General features: G+C 36.8%; 1 protein-coding gene across 1 annotated transcript in view; it reads left to right on the top strand.

Moving 5' to 3' along the window:
• Window positions 1-18,049, top strand: part of sgcd (sarcoglycan, delta (dystrophin-associated glycoprotein)) — a 271,970-nt gene that overhangs the window by 70,989 nt on the left and 182,932 nt on the right. The gene's annotated exons all lie outside the window — the stretch shown is intronic.

The raw sequence follows: 18,049 nt of genomic DNA on the forward strand, positions 1-18,049 counted from the left end.
AGAAAAAAAACGCCGTGATCACGCGGGCGTGACCGCCGACCCAAGAGTGTTAATTTCAACACCCCTAGTTGTCAAAATGGTCCCGGTTCACACAGATCCACGACAACAACTAAAAACTCTGTATTATGCTGCCAGGCCAGTAGTTGGCGATGTCAATTTGTAAAGAAACACTACATGCCTTCAGACTGAACACATAATAAACATGCGCATGACGTCACCGTTTTCACAAATTCGTGTTTTTGTAGTTTACACAGAGACAATAACAATATCATTTTCAAAAACTTGCACATTGAAACCCGTTTTCAAAAGTTTGCATTTTCAGGCCCTCAGTACACTGTTGTTGTGTAAATGAATGGCCAAAGCTCATAAAAAGTCTTAAATGTTGTGTAAACGGCCCGTTAGTTTGTAATTATTAAAACAACTGCTGTGCATAGATCCTGCTCTTTTGGGTTTCAGAAGAAGATTTAGTGTGATGTTTGCGCTATCCCACCACCCCGACCGGTAACATAGCATAACTTTCATCAGTCCCAAAGCCAAGGTCCATTTCCTCGACAAAAGACTTGATTAACTCTCCCATATCCCAGAATGCAGTGTGTTAATGACCGTGAATGTCAGTGGTCAGGGCAGATGGGATTTAAAACAGGTGTGCTAAATGTACACCTATTGTGCCCAGTTGCCATATAATTAGATAATTATTTCTCAGCCCAGAGCGTCTTTCCTCAGAAGAGAGAAGAGAAGAGAAGAGAAGAGAAGAGAAGAGAAGAGAAGAGAAGAGAAGAGAAGAGAAGAGAAGAGAAGAGAAGAGAAGAGAAGAGAAGAGAAGAGAAGAGAAGAGAATTATGAGGAAGATAATTAAGGATAGTGTTAAAAAAAAAATGACAAGCCCCAGCAATTGAGAGGAAGGGGAAAAACATCTCTGAAACATTTCAGTGTCAGATCTCTTTAGATTTATTGATGATTTTCTCCTGCCTTTCTTTAGTTAATTGGAAGTTTGTTGGTATGCTCATGGAGCGAGTGAGAAAATAAAACATATTTTGGCAAGGGATGACAGAATAGACAATGTGGAAGAAGAACAAATGCTGTCAAGGAGACAGCAGGATGTTTGCTAGTTTTTTTTTATTTTTATTTCCACAACGTTATTTTTACAAGCAGACCTGTGAATGAGGTATAATTTAGCAATTCAATTAGGTCTTTACATATGTTAGTGTTTCTTTGCTACAACACACAGCTAACCATGTGCAGAGATGTTCCGGCTCTGCATTGGGCTTAACGTGATTTGCACAAGTAGGACATATTCCTGGAACGACATTCCTTTCCTTTCAGCTCCCTCTGAATTTAGGGTTACAGTGCTGTGAAAAGTGTTTGAACCTATTTGATTTGCTGTATTTTGGTATTATATCTTTATACTGAATTTTGCAACATAGGCTCATGGGAAAAAACCTGCCTAAACAGGTACCAATATTTTTACAAAACTCCAAAACATAGCTATACATATTATTCACTGCAGTTTCCAGCTGAAATGAACATTAGAGACAGTAAAACGCCAACAACTCTGATCTCTTTTCACACAAGGCATGATTACAGAAGCAGATTATTGATTAAAAAAGATACAAAACTAATACATTTTGGTGTTTGCATCACTTAACCAGCTCCATATATATCGCTGCTATGATAATATGTAAACTTGCTCAGTAGCTCAACTGGTACAGCACTGCACTTACAATGCAGAGCATTGCACGATAAAATAACTCAAAGACTTGTAGAAGCAAAAATGCCATGGTTGCTTCAGCAAATGCATTTTCATCTCACATTCGCTTTTGTTAACACTATAAGTTGGGTTTGGGGTAGGTTTTAATGTAGGTTGTACGTTATTTTCAAATGCAATTTTTTATTTCTGATATTTAGAAATTCGCTTGTGGCAGTGCATTGCAAACTGCTGTAGTGGGCATCATCCTGACGAATCAGATTCCCTCATGTCTCTCCCTCCATCATAGGGTGACAAAAAGTCCCAAAATTAAGAGCTTTGTCCCTCATTCTGCAAGACGTAAGCAGCACCCACATTTCAATTATGTCTGTATTCTTCCCTGAAATTAAAACACCACAATAAGAAATCTAATACTGAAAATGCATGTGGCGTCTAAAATCTATTTTCGCAGCCATTATGTTCTAGCTAGCGTGGGATAATAAGCAACCAATGCATTCATGCATTTTTTTTCCCACTGATGACGACCAAAAGTCGGACATCTTCTAAACATGTACTGATTGACATCCTGATTAAGCCTGCAAGATCCAACAAAAAAAAATACAAGTTCAAGATGCACTGAATCCGTAAAACACATATATTGTTTGCAAAGTCTAACAAAGGAAAATAAAGTCACTACTTAAAGGAAAACTAACCCTCACCCTCAAGCCATCCTTGGTGTATATGACTATCATCTTTCAGATGAACACAATCGGAGTTATATAAAAAATGTCATGGTTCTTCAAAGCTTTATAATTGTAGTGAATTGTGCTTGAGATTTTGAAGCCCAAAAAGTACAAATGTAATCTATACGGCTCCAGGGGGTTAATAAAGACCTTCTGAAATGAAGCGATGGGTTCTTGTAAGAAAAACTTTCTGGTGACGGTCGTACATGAGTCAAGTTTCAGCAGGAGAATGACCTCTGACCCAACACATGACGAATGCGGAAATGCAAAGGATAAAGCAAAACAAAACACTGGTCATGAATTAGATGTTTAAAATTAGAATTTTTAAAGATAATTGTCAGTGGATTTTGATATAAGAGAAGAGGAGCTTGAGTTTGTTGCCCAGCCCTCTTTGTTTGAACCACGAGAGGCATCTATTCTCACCTAAGCTTAATCTACTCCTACATCCTATGCCATACGTCAGGTCAGAGGTCACTCTTCTACCTGAACTCTACTTGCGTATGGCCATTGCCGGAAGCCAGTTATTAAAACGCATCGTCGCACTTCAAAAGGCCTGTATTAACACTCTGGAGGCGTGTGGATTATTTTAATGATGGATGGATGCACTTGGCTTTGAAATCTTGAGCACCATTCACTACCATTTTAAAGCTTGGAAGAGCCAGGATATTTTTTAATACAACTCCGTTTGAGTTTGTCTGAAAGAAGATAGTCATATACACCTAGGGTGGCTTGAGGGGGAGTAAATCATAGGATGATTTTCATTTTTGGGTGAACTATCCCTTTAAGAAAATTTATTTTAGCATAAAATGTGATTTTTATCTACTAGCCTGTTAATCAGATTAGAGAAAATCACACTGTATTACTCAAGCCTGGGCAAATTGAGTGCCAGTCACAGAGCCGGTCACAATTAACAAAGCTCTTTTGGCGATGTAAAACGTTATCATCAAATGTGATGGCAAACAGGCTTTCCAGCTAATGTAAATCAATATTTACTATAATAATAGTAAATTTATCTCTCACACACGTGTCCTGCATTGTCCTGCAAAATCACTATTGTCCTGCAACAGAGAAATAACCAGGTGGTCACCGTACTCCATCATGTCATTCCAAACCTCTACTTTCTTTCCACTGTGGAACACAAACTAATTTTTGGTTGTTGTTTTTGTCCATACAATAAAATTCATTGGGATCCTGAGTTGTCTTATGTTTTATGTTTTGAGGCATTTATCAGTATAAGTTATAATGTATGATTCTAAATGTTATAAGAATTGGCTGCTTAATGAAACTGAAAAGGACTGATTGCCGCAACATTGTTTGTTGAAGCTTGTGATTAGTTTCCTTATTAATAACAAGGCATTTTGGCATCATCGTGGTTGTGATTGAAATTAATGAACATTAAGTGCAAGGATAGGCTATTGTAAGAAATCCCAGCATGCTCAGTGGTTGAGAATATCTCTGCAGTAATTGCAGATATGAAGGGTGCCTTTGAAGTGCATAGAAACAGTTACATTAACAAATGACCTAACAAGATCCATCTGAGAAGGTCAAGTTTCGCTTGCTGGATTCTAAAGGGGAAACGTGGTGTTTGCATTAGTGAGCTGTCATCTTCTCTGCTCAGAATGTGCAAACAGACAGGCTAAGTGCTCAGAAGTTCAACTGGACACATTTATCACTTTTATTCAGCAGGTTTTAATAAATATTTTCTGAGACTCTTAATAAAGATAAGAAGGATTAATGAGCTCAATAATGCACAAGCACTTTAAAATGTATGTATTTATTAATTTATTTGAGCACAATATAGCATAAGATAATACAACTTTTTTTTCACCATCATATCTTGTTTAGTTTCATAGTTTCTTTATAATGTTCTGTTTAGTTCATGGTTTTCACATGCTGCCTCTGTTTTAGTTCTAGTTCTTTGGTTTTGATGGATACTAACTAGTTCTCACCTGTTCTTTGTTTCCGTTAATAATCATCACAGTGTATTTAAAGGATAAGTTCACTTTTAAATAAACTTTTGCTGATAATTTACTCACCCCCATGTCATCCAAGATGTCCATGTCTTTCTTTCTTCAGTTGAAAAGAAATTAAGGTTTTTGATGAAAACATTCCAGGATTTTTCTCCATATAATAGACTTCAATGGGCACCAAACGGTTCAAGGTCCAAATGACAGTTTCAGTGCAGCTTCAAAAGGCTTTAAACAATAGCCTACCGGATGATGAATAAGGGTCTTATCTAGCGAAACGATCGGTCATTAAAAAAAAAAATAAAAAAAAAAGTTGAATTTTTATAAGCAAAAATGCTCACCATGCTCTGTTCTGCAATGTGCGTTTGTGACGTCACGTAATACGCAATTACGCTGAAAAGGTCACGCTTGACGTAGGCGGAAGTACCGAGTCGGTGTTTACAAGTTGAACGTGCAAATACTAAGTCAAACGCCATTTACAAAAAAAGTAAAACAACAATGTCGGACGATTTTGAACTTTGAGAAGAAGATGAGTTTTTTGCCCTGCCCTACCTTTTTGAACCAGAATACACATAGGAAGAAATTTGGTAGATGGAAGAGACTGCTGTGGCGACACACACTACTCAAGCATCGGGCAGACGAAGACCTAATGAGACGTGGTGGTGCACATGTGGCAAATGCCAACCATTGCCAACAGAGGAAGAATCTCAATGCTGCCACGACTGGACCATTTCAGTCCCGCCATTAAAATCAGTCGGTGAGGCCTGTTTCCATCTCGCTGCATTAAGCCGGGTTCAGACTGCACGATTTTAGTCCCGATTTTGGCTCACCAACAGGTTTTAAGAAATCAGCGACAAATGCCCAAAATTACAGGCAAATCGGTGCTCGTTCACGCGAGTGACAATCACGCCGTGTGAATGAGCAAAGACGCGATCTGAGAGAATCACAGATGAGTCGCTGACGCCCGTGAGATATTTGGCATGCTAAATATCTGGACCTGTCGAAGATTCAAAATCCTGCTGTGTGAAAAGTGTTCTGACTGAAAACTACATCGGCGATGACCGACAGCCAATGAGAGAGCAAGATACAGAGCAGCGTGGAGTTCGGGGAGGAGTTATAGACCACAATATCAGCAAATCATGGCTTTGTTTCATATTCTTCTTTTCTTTTTCTTGTTTTCGCTGCAAATCAGTGCACAGATAATTCGTATTGCAAGCTTCTTGCGGGTTACCATTTTTAATAATAATCCCAGTCTTACGTGAGAACTCCGGTCTTGCATGCGTGATATCGCGTTGTTTCCTTGTCACATGTGTGTTTGGTTGTGAAACGTAGTTTGCGTGCCAGACAGAGTTGTCGGCGATTCTTCCTATTGTAAAGTCATGCAGTGTGAAACTCTCTGTCGCTGATCCATCGTGCAGTTTGAACACAGCAGCGACTGAATGCTGGCCAAGATAGTCATGCAGTGTGAAAAGAACAGTGACTCGACTACTTTGAAAATTGTGCAGTCTGATCTCGGCTTTACCGGACAAAATGGATTTCCACCATTACTGAGCAACAGCGTTTTAAGGGGGTTGCACACCAGACGCGAAGCTCATCTCCGCGCCATGTCTTTAAAATTCGAACGCATTGTTTTCTATGAGTGAACACACACTGGCGGCGACATTCGCCACCTGTCTGCGGTGCCCAGCTATGACTGATCGTTTCGCTAGATAAGACCCTTATTCATCATCTGGTATCATCTGGTATCATTTAAAGCCATTTGAAGCTGCACTGAAACTGTCATTTGGACCTTGAACCATTTGGTGCCCATTGAAGTCCACTATATGGAGAAAAATCCTGGAATGTTTTCATCAAAAACCTTAATTTCTTTTCGACTGAAGAAAGAAAGACATGGACATCTTGGATGACATGGGGGTGAGTAAATTATCAGCAAAAGTTTATTTAAAAGTGAACTAATCCTTTAAGCCTTCTGTTTTCAACAGTAGTTGTTTTGTGTTATCTCAGTGTTCAAGTCTGCTCGTTTTGTCATTCTGCATCACAAATCTTTATTGTCGGATTGCACTACACGTTAACCCGTTATTCTGGAATATATCTGGGATTGTTCTTATATCACAGGAAAATAGTATTATTTTTGTAGTATTTTTGCTGAAGTCCTCAATTCACATTTGCGCATCTTATTCATAATTATATAGATTTGACTTTTCATAAGCTTTTTTTTTTTGCTTTGCTTTTGGTCTTTGGAAAGCCATATGTTTGTTATGTAACAGAACACAGCTGCTGATGTCAATTTGCACAGCAATCTAATCACAAGCTGTGAATTATAAGGTACAGCGTGAGGCAAATTCTATAGTAATTACAGATCACAAAAGAGGCATCAAAGCAAATATAATACATTCACTAGCAGTTAAGAATTTGCTTTATGACTCTCTTTGTGACTTCTAAACATAAGTTACAACATAAATAATATTGTCATTTAAATTTTTTTTTTCATTAGCACCATCTGGAAGAAATGTTCCACAGGTGTTTATCTCTAACAGCGCCAGCATCTTTTGGCTTAAACTGGCCAATTTTCTATTTCACAGTGCATCCGTACTTGTGCATTTAAGTTTTTTTGTTGTTGTTGTTGTTGTTGTTTTTTTTAAATGAGTGGCAAAGTCATCATTCTTGAGTTGGAAGTTTCCCCGCATCTGTTTCATTAGCAAGTTTTGAGACAGATCTTGTTGCCAGTCAACAAAGCAAAGGCATTATATCACTGTCTCAGACCTGCATGCTTTCCTGACAAGCAATTAACTGAAGGAATATTGTGTTGTCTGAATGGAAGTTGGGAGGTATTATGAAACAATGGCTCAGAAACACCCCTCATACATCTCAACTGTCAATCACCCCTGGCTGCTTGAATCTATTACTTATGAATATGTATTGCACTGCTCTCCAGTCATGTCATTTAAACATTGATTGATAGAAAATAAATAATCATAGTTCTTATTGACCTAGGTGACCTTGGAACTTATGCAGTTTTGATTTTTATCCACAATCATAAAATGTAATATATACAGTATTACAAACAAATATTATATTATAGTCATGGTTAAGCTGCAGCAATCCAAGAGAGCAGGCAGGAAGATGATTAAACTTTATAAGCGATTATACTTTTTTTAATAAACACAAAGGGAAACAAAGCACTACACACTATAACACAACGTTAAAGGTACCCTAGAATTGAAAATTGAATTTACCTCGGCATAGTTAAATAATTTGAGTTCTGTACATGGAAATGACATACAGTGAGTCTCAAACACCATTGTTTCCTCGTTCTTATGTAAATTTGATTTGTGCAAAAGACCTCTGAAGAATAGTCGAATCTCAACATAACACAGACCATGACACAACAGTCGGGATCATTAATATGTACGCCCCCAACTTTTGCATATGCCAGCCCATGTTCAAGGCATTAGACAAGCCAGTATTAACGTCTGGAGCAGCACAGCCGAATCAACAGACTTTATGCAGGTAAGCAAGCAAGGATAATAGCAAAAAATGGCAGATGGAGCAATAATAACTGACATGATCCATAATATCAAGATATTTTATATTTGTAAATTGTCTTTCTAAATGTTTCGTTAGCAAGTTGCTAATGTACTGTTAAATGTGGTTAAAGTTACCATTGTTTCCTACTGTATTCATGGAGACCAGAGCCATGTCGTTATTTTCATTATTAAACACTTGCAGTCTGTATAATTCATAAACACAACTTCATTCTTTATAAATCTCTCCAACAGTGTGTAACGTTAGCTTCAGCCCCGTTAGCCACAGCATACTATCAAACTCATTCAGAATCAAATGTAAACATCCAAATAAATACTATACTTGCATGATCTGATATGCTGAATGACAAACACTTTGTAAAGATCAATTTTGAGGGTCATATTAGCTGTGTAAACTTTGTTTATGCAATGTATTATAGAGTTGCGAGCTTGGGGGCAGGGAGCGCGAGCATTTAAAGGGGACACGCACTGAACTCGCGCATTTTTAATTATGCCCCAAAATAGGCAGTTAAAAAATTGAATAATAAAAAATCTATGGGGTATTTTAAGCTAAAACTTCAGACACATTCAGGGGACACCTTAGACTTATATTACATCTTGTGAAAAACGGGCACTTTTAAAACTAGACAAGAACAGAGGAAGATCAAGGGCTTAAAGGGATAGTTCACCCAAAATTTAAAATTACCCATAATTGACTCACCCTCAAGCCAACCTAGGTGTATAAGACCCAAACACAATCAGAATTATATTAAAAATATCCTTGCTCTTCCAAGATTTTTAATGGGAGTGAATGGAGGATGAGATTTTGAAGCCCAAAAGTGCATTTATCGATCATAAAGTGTATTCCTAATTTATATTTGTCTTACACAAATGCATCGATTCACTTCAGAAGGCCTTTATTAACCCCCCAGAGCAACGTGGAGTATGTTTTATGATCGATGAATGCACCTTTTTGGGCTTCAAAATCTCATCCTCCAATCACTCCCATTATAAACCTTGGGCGAGCCAGGATATTTTAAATATAACTCTGATTCTGTAATAAGAAAGTCATATACACCTAGGATGGCTAGAGGCTGAGTAAATTATGGGGTAATTTTCATTTTTAGGTGAACTATCCCTTTAAATACACAAGGGAAGCCAGTCAACAGAACAGGGAGCAGATGTGAACAAATAAAAAAACATGGGAATTAACTAGTAGTGGGAAAATGAGAACAAATGAAACAGGAACTAGAACTAACCAATACTAAAACCCAACACAATGAAACCAACATAAATGTGGTAATAATATTTTGAATTAGCTCAGGCTCTGGGATGAAGATGGCCTCAGTATTAAGTTCTGACATTGGCAGTGGGCTCAGGTTCTTGGTCTGAGGTGGGCGTGGCTGAAGTCTGGCTGGGCTGTGGGTCTGGAGTGGAGCTGGCAGGGTCTTCTTCTGCTGGGCAGACGGTAAAGAGAGTGTCATTTTGGCATAGCACTCATTCAAGAAAGTGGAGAAATTCCCTTAGGATGGTCCGTGGGCAGGCATGCCTCACCCACTATTCTGACCGCTCTATGTATTTTTCTAGCCTCAGCAAGCAGTCAGGATAGTGGGTGAGGTATGTCAGATCTAAAAAGTGCATTGTGTGATCCTCAAGGGAGTGCTCTCCTTGCTTCAGCAGAACGAGGCACACAGCAGGTAAATCCAGCATTTTATGGCCAAATCTAATCTTAGTCTAGTATTCTGTAATGGTTAAGATGCAGCAATCTAAGAGAGCTCACAGGAACATGATTAAACTAACTTTTAATAATCACAGTGGGAAACAAAGCACTACACGCTATAACACAACGTTAACACTATAGGAACTGAGAAAAACCAAGGGCTTAAATACACAAGGGAAACTAATCAACAGAAGAGGGAACAGGTGTGAACTACTTAGAAACCATGGAAAATAAATAGTGGTGGGAAAATGGGAACAAATGAAACAGGAACTTGAAATAAACCAAACCAACATACATGTGATTATATTATATTATATTATATTATATTATATTATATTATATTATATTATATTATATTATATTATATTATATTATATTATATTATATTATATTATATTATATTATATTATATTATATTATAGCCTATTATAGCCTATTATAGCCTATTATAGCCTATTATAGCCTATTATATTACATATATATTTTTCAGGCTTGGTGTGATTTCATTTAAATATCACTATCTCTACATGACAGAATGCAGCTCACATGCATCATATTATTTTGTTTTGTGACTTCTTCCTAATTTGTATCATTTGTATGAGATTATTTTTTTTTTTTTTATGTTTGCTTTCTCCTCCAGTTTTGTTCCCAGCTTGAGAATGTAATTTGTGAATCATTGGCTTCTGGAGGATGTGTTATTGTGCTCCCACTCTGGAACGAGATAAAGCAGTACACCGGACAACCCGCATACGTAGTGACATTTATAAATGGGTGGTAACTCTATCTTTGAGGCTCAAATTAATTTTCGCTTCACTTTTAAATAAAAAATGTATTCCATGTTAAGATGAGGTAGTGCTGTGAGCCGCTTGGCTGGTTGTAGCCACACTCCTTTTTAGTAGATTGGATATCTGAAGTTGGAAAGTGTTCATAAAAAAGTCTGCATACCAATAAGTTCCTATTTTATTTGTGTGGTTATGGATTTGAGGAAAAATGCATTCCCTTTGCCAACCGCTTGAATTTTGAGAGGTGTTGCATTTCCAGAAATCTTAGAAAACTAATCTCAGCTTTTTGGTATACAGCACTGTGTTTCATGGGTTTAATATTTAGAAAACCTACAGTGAAAAACTAATCGCAATGAACAATGAATTTACATGAGTTAACACTGCCGTTAATAATATAATATAATATAATATAATATAATATAATATAATATAATATAATATAATATAATATAATATAATATAATATAATATAATATAATATAATATAATATAATATAATATAATATAATATAATATAAATTTACTGAAAAAAAAATAAACAAATGTGGAAAAAGCATCTAACTATAAATATTGGCAGATATATTATATTATGTTACATATTGGTTATCTTTTTGTATGTTTACACAGTTTGTTATTTTGATTTGTAGTGCAAGTGGTCCTGTATTTTGACAAAGGATGTACTATACACCTTTGAAATTGATATTGATTTTACTGAGCCTATCACCTCTGATTGATTGAGGAGATGACCTGAAAAAAAAACAGGATCGATTTCATTTGCCTCAGAGGCATTTGGGCTTTGACCAACCAATCAGAATTCATCTCAGGTTGATGCTAAATTCATCAGGTGTAATGCTTGGAACGTCTCCTCTTGAATGCGTTCCTCTGTTTTCTTGTTTGAGAGAGTCTTGGTGAGTATTTAATGAAATAAAAGGCAATGAAATGTCCTCCAGCACAGAGGATGATGCTTATGAAATAGAGTTTTACATCAGCTGACAAAGGCCCTCATAGTAAAACTTTCCATGAAGTGTGTGTATAATGCATTAAAAAGTGAATCTGTGTTATTTAAGTATCATTGAAACACTATTATAGTTTTTGTTAATATTTTGAATTAGATTTTTGATATATTTTCTTTTTTTCATTTTAATTTTAGCTAAAATATTAGTAATGTTTATTATGTTTTAATGTCTATGTATAAACAAAACTGAGAAATGTTGCCTTTGCACCTATAGCTGAAATAAAATAAGTGTACATTTTTATTAGATAAATATATTTAAATAATATTTACGGTACCTATACAAAATTATACATTTAAAGGTCAAAAAAGTGATAAAAATGTGCAAAAATTCTGAATGTGCCTCAACTGTACTCTTTTTTTCGGGAAAATAAGTTAACTCATTTAACTCATTATTACATGGTTCTTTGGACTAATTAATCCTGATTGGTCAGTTGCCACATGCTGAGGTCAGACATTTTTGCCTAATGAATGTTAAACTATTTAAACCGCCAAAGTGGAGGGAGGAACGATGTGTCATAACTGGGCTAAACTGGACTTCTACGATCACACAGCAGTTTCCTCCAAATGACATTTTAATGCCTCATTGTCTCCTGTCATTATTTTGCTCATGCTGGGTCTGTACATTAGATGTACATCCCAACAGGCCAATCACAGTGTCTTCAAGCTGGTGTATTGAAGCTAATGTTGTGTTGGTTGGACTGACCTGGCTGACCCTGTGATGGTCAGAACAGGAGTATACAGGGGACAGAAGTGAAGTGTTGGTCCGGCAACACCCGCGGCACTTTATCAATCAACAGTGGCATCTATTCCAGCTGGTGCCACCTGGCCCACTCCGTCAGTGTCAGCGGTTATTTCAAGACACTGCCAAAAGCAAGGGCTGGATTTAGCTGCTGGCGTGCACCAGGGTTCCGTCATGGGTCATTAGATTATTGGAGTGGAGAGTGTTTTCAAAATTATTATGAAGGGTGTTGGTGAGGGGTTGAGGTATTTTTGTGTCTTTTAGCATTCTACTTTCTTATTTAATTATATCAGAAATTTGGCTTGCAGAGTTGGCACATGATCAAAGACATTGTCAAAAATGAACTGGAATACTTGTCACTGCCCTTGTAGTTCCTGCACAACATGTTCTGGAACATTTATTCTGATAAAAATTCACTTTATATACTATGACTTGAATATGCATCTTCTAGGATGAGCACATTTTTAATTTCAAAATTATATAATATAAAATTTAAGGGGGCAAAAGGTCGAACAGGGTGATGAAACTGACCTGATGTGATACGACATTAGTGTCTTAAAGGGTTAGTTCACCCAAAAATGAAAGTAATGTCATTTATTACTCACCTTCATGTCGTTCTACACCCGTAGGACCTTTTTTCATCTTCGGAACACAAATTACAATATTTTTGATGAAATCTGATGGCTCAGTGAGGCCTGTACTGCCAGCAAGTTAATTCACACTTTCAGTGCCCAGAAAGGTATTAAAACAATTAAAGGTGCCATCGAATTGAAAATGGAATTTTCCTCGGCATAGTTGAATAACAAGAGTTCAGTACATGGAAATGACATACAGTCTCAAACTCCATTGTTTCCTCCTTCTTATATAAACCTCATTTGTTTAAAAGACCTCCGAAGAACAGGTGAATATCAACATAACACCGACTGTTACATAACAGTCGGGGTGTACGCCGCCAATATTTGCATATGCCAGCCCATGTTCCCAACATTATGAAAGGCAGTATTAACGTCTGGATGTGCATAGCCGAATCATCAGACTAGGTAAGCAAGCAAGGACAATAGTGAAAAATGGCAGATGGAGCAATAATAACTGACATGATATCATGATATTTTTAGAGATTTGTAAATTGGCTTTCTAAATGTTTCGTTAGCATGTTGCTAATGTACTGTTAAATGTGGTTAAAGTTACCATTGTTTATTACTGTATTCACGGAGACAAGAGCCGTCGCTATTTTCATTTTTAAACACTTGCAGTCTGTATAATGCATAAACACATCTTCATTCTTTATAAATCTCTCCAACAGTGTGTAATGTTAACTTTAGCCATGGAGCACTATCAAACTCATTCAGAATCAAATGTAAAAATCCAAATAAATATCTTACTTACACGATTAGACATGCTCCATGACGAACACTTTGTAAAGATCCATTTTGAGGGTTATATTAGCAAATTAAAGCAATTAAAGGGGCAGCGGCATGAATTGGCGCATTTCTAATTATGCCCCAAAATAGGCAGTTAAAAAAAAAAAAAAATTTAAAAAAATCTATGGGGTATTTTGAGCTGAAACTTCACAGACACATTCAGGGGACACCTTAGACTTATATTACATCCTGTAAAAAAAACGTTCGATGGCACCTTTAATTTGAGCACAGTGTCTCTACCTTAATATTATAAAGCGACGAGAATACTTTTTGTGTGCCAAAAATAACAACAATTTTCAACAATATCTAGTGATGGCTGATTTCAAAACACTGCTTTACGAATCTTTTGTTTTGAATCAGTGGTTTGGATCACGTGTCAAATTGCCAAACTGCTGAAATCACGTGACCTTGGCGCTCCGAACCACTGATTCGAAACAAAAGATTCGTAAAGTTTCGAAGCAGTGTTTTGAAATCGGCCATCACTAGATATTGTTGAAAAATCGTTATTTTGTTTTTTTGGTGCACAAAAAGTATTCTCGTCACATTATAATATTAAGGTAGAACCACCGTAGCCACATGAATTGTTTTAAATATGTCTTTAGTAGCTTTCTGGGCACTGGAAATGAAAATTAACTTACTGGCAATGGAGGCCTCACTGAGCCATCGGATTTCATCAAAAATATCTTAATTTGTGTTCCGAAGATGAATGAAGGTCTTTCGGGTGTAGAACGACATGAGGGTGAATAATAAATTATATAATTTTCATTTTTGGGTGAACTAACCTAACATCATATAATTTGACCTTTTTATGATATAGATTAGTTCAGATTGTATATTATCATGTGGTGTGTCTCCGGCAAAAACTTTATTTATTTAAATTTATGAATAATAACTGATGATGATTGGTGGTTTGTTTGTCTGTGTGTCTGTGGTGATTGATTTGTGCAAGCATTGCTCTAATCATTGATGAATTCCTGCCATTAGACATTTATTACAGTAATCAGCACAATGTAAATACTGTAATTTTGTGATTGCGATCCATAATTAAACCAATTTATTCCATGTCTCCATCTCTCTTAAAGGAAGTTCAGTGAGCATGGGTAAGGTTAACAGCTTTTTTGTGATTGCGATTACGGCGTTATAACCCTGTCACCCGATAATGTAGTCCTGAGGGCCGTGCTCCCCATATGGTCCTGTAAATAACATCTTTTCCGCGAGGGTGGAATTATTAGGGTCCCAGTGAGCGGTAGGCAGACTGAATAAACAGCTGGTTGATAAGAAACCTCATTTAAACGACTGTCTTTCTCTCTTACCAGTGTACAGTTGGGGTGCTTCCCATTTCGCTGAGGCTTTATTCCAGATCAAACGTGCCAGGGTGCTGGGAACACCAGAAACCCAAGGGAGTGTAATCGTTTTATCCCACCAATTTATTTTAAGATGATAACTTTGGTAGTTGAAGAAGGAAAAGGCTGAAAACTGATGTACTTTGACAGATCAACCATGAAAAAAGGAAAGACTGCACAAGGCAATTTGTGTTTCTGCTTGTGAGGACCAACTACTGTTTAAAATAGGGTTTATCTTTTGTTTTTTTTTTAAGCCTGTTACCAATTGTTCACACTCAAAACAGCAAAGACACCCCTTGTGAAGTCCAGGTGACAATCCATTTGTACATATTTCATTGCTAATTGGATTCAATTAACCCTAGCGCTTTGGGCAGACTTACGCAGACAGTCTGAAATTGTTCAGTTAATAATCACTCAGTTTTGGACAAATATGGAGGTGGGATGGGGACACTCACATGCTTAATAAGACAGATGGAATGTTTTAGCACCAATTAAATCCCATTCAGGTCACTGCACACGTGAGTCAAATGGACACGGTAGGCTGACCTGATGCAAATGAGGTGTGACTTGTTTGGCAGACGGTGGTAGACATCATCTTGTTTGTGCACTCCGTCATACAGTGCTGCCACCCAGACCAGACACATTAGCAAGATAAAAATCAATTAACTTATATCTGACCTATATAGCTACATATTACTGACAGATATCACTTTTTTTTTTTTTTTTTTTTTTTTTTTTTTCTTTTTTGCAGCAGCAGCACTAGACAACAATTTAGCATCAAACAGAATTTCGATTTAGTTTTTCAAAAGCAGCGGTTTTTAGAACGATTTCATCAATTACTCCCTTGACTATATAGAGGACATTTCATCTCAGCCCTTTCAATCTCCTTTAGTTTTGATGGATGTTTGTCTTTGAACGTATATTTGAGCTATCTTTTAGGGCAGACTCTGGATGTTGTTGTACTGTCATGTCAGTCTCAGCTTCATTGTCAGGGTTTCTTTTGCTTCCCTTTCTTTTAAATCCATGTCTTTGCTGGTGAACCTCAATGCCAGGGTTATCTAAAAAGAGAATGATATGACATGGTGAAAATCTTCAGGTAAAATGAATGTGAATGTCACATACTCTGTCTTGTCAAAGGAAAAGAAAAAGAATAATAACAATAGTCTTACATGAACAAGAGGAAATCTCCAAAATGTATTATTTTATGGATACACACATTGCAGTTCAGTGAAATCATGTATTGTATAGAATAATTGAAGTTAGGATATCTCTCATTCTTTCAATCGGTCTCTCTCTCTCTCTCTCTCTCTCTCTCTCTCTCTCTTTCTCAACATATCCTGAAGTTCATTAAACTGGTGTAAACAAACTCTAAAGTTCTTTGATTCACTCCTACACCCCCAGGCAAAGCCCCCATAGTTCCCCAGTATAGGAAATAATAATATACAGAGCATATTCAAATTAGTCACCAGTGCTTTCTTGATGCTTTGATAACAAACAAGGAAATATAACATGATTTATGATTTACTATTGACATAATGGAAGTGAATTTGGCACTGACATCAATAAGTTATGGCCTCAACACTTAGAGGTCAAATGTAGAAAATACATGTTTCTGCTGAAACTCTACCCGTGGGGCAAAATAACTTATTCTGGTTGAGTACTATCTGTATGTGATTCAACACTATATGAATAATCTCAGAAATAATTCATTATAATAGACCACCATGCATTTCTTTTTTGATTTATTCATTACTCCTGTTCATCATCATCATCATCAGCACATCCTTTATGTTGGACTCACTCCCTGCACTTCCCTGTCCGTTCTTGTTGTTGTTTTACTATCGTTTGATGCATGTGTGCTGTTCTGATCCTTTGGCTGAATAAATACCCTGTTTGTAGAAGCCCAATTCTGACTCATCCCTGCTGTAACACATATCTGTAACATCAAATATATCAGTGGATACTTCTAAATATACAACACACACTCGCATGCCAATTCATAACTATTTTAAGTTTTGGCGAATTGGTTGCTAATTCATATACGTTTGTAAGTTTGTAAGTTTGTTGAGTTTGTTGAGTTTTCTTCATCAGTAATTCAATTCATAATGTCTGAATTTAAGCAGGTAAATGAACTGTAAGTTGTGACTTTTGTACCTCTTACAAATTTTAGTGAGTTATTTAATGATTTATTTTTATTTTTTTATTTTTTTTAAATCTTTTTTTTTTTTACTTTTTACAGTAGTTATATCCACAATCTCTGGCAAATGATGCTTCAGAAGGTTAACATCTAAGTTTATCCGTCATATCTGTTACCTTAGGGCAATATTTTCAGTTTAGGAGAAAGAGCGTTTGTGCCAGATTTAATTATATGAAAACGTATGCGACTGCAGGTGCAGAGGGGCGATTTTACATTATTGTGAGGGAAATCTCTCATCCCTCCATGCTGTTGCCTCCACACTGAACTTACATGCAAATGAGCATCTGTAGAACCTTAGATAGAGAACATCCTATCTAAATCCAATTTGGCAAATGCGTATTTATCAAACGAGGCGAGAAGCGCACCTCTGTTTGCCAAGCCGGCAGTGGATCCCACTTCATAGCATCCTAACCCTGCCTGCTTGTATGACATTTGGCGGGTAATCTATGCCATTATTGTTTCGCCAAAGCTGAGTTTTATTCAGCACTGTGTGGCTCAACATGATGTTTGCATAGTGCTTAGTGTCCCCCCCCCCCCTTTCCTCAACAGGTATTAAGCACCTTGTACTGTCAGCATTACAAAGGGTAAATAAAGCAGGAAGATTATTCCACTTTGCTTATAAATTGTATGCAAATATTAGAATGAGATGAATTAGGGTGTGAAATCTGTCATGAATTAAACTGTAATACTTTAGATGGTACAAATTATGGGTTTCATGACTGTATTTGAAGAGCAAGTTCCCTGAAGAGAAAAATTCAGAGGCCATTGACTTTGGGCCAGATGGGGCCAGCTAATTTTCTGCTTGATATCACCTGCATTATTGCAAATGGCATCCTCCAAAAACACACCGTTGCTATCGCAAGGTGTTGATATTCAGAAACCTCAACATATTTCTATGTAATTTCCTTCTGAAT

The sequence above is a fragment of the Chanodichthys erythropterus genome, chromosome 22, assembly GCF_024489055.1.
Source record: "Chanodichthys erythropterus isolate Z2021 chromosome 22, ASM2448905v1, whole genome shotgun sequence".
Taxonomy (NCBI): domain Eukaryota; kingdom Metazoa; phylum Chordata; class Actinopteri; order Cypriniformes; family Xenocyprididae; genus Chanodichthys; species Chanodichthys erythropterus.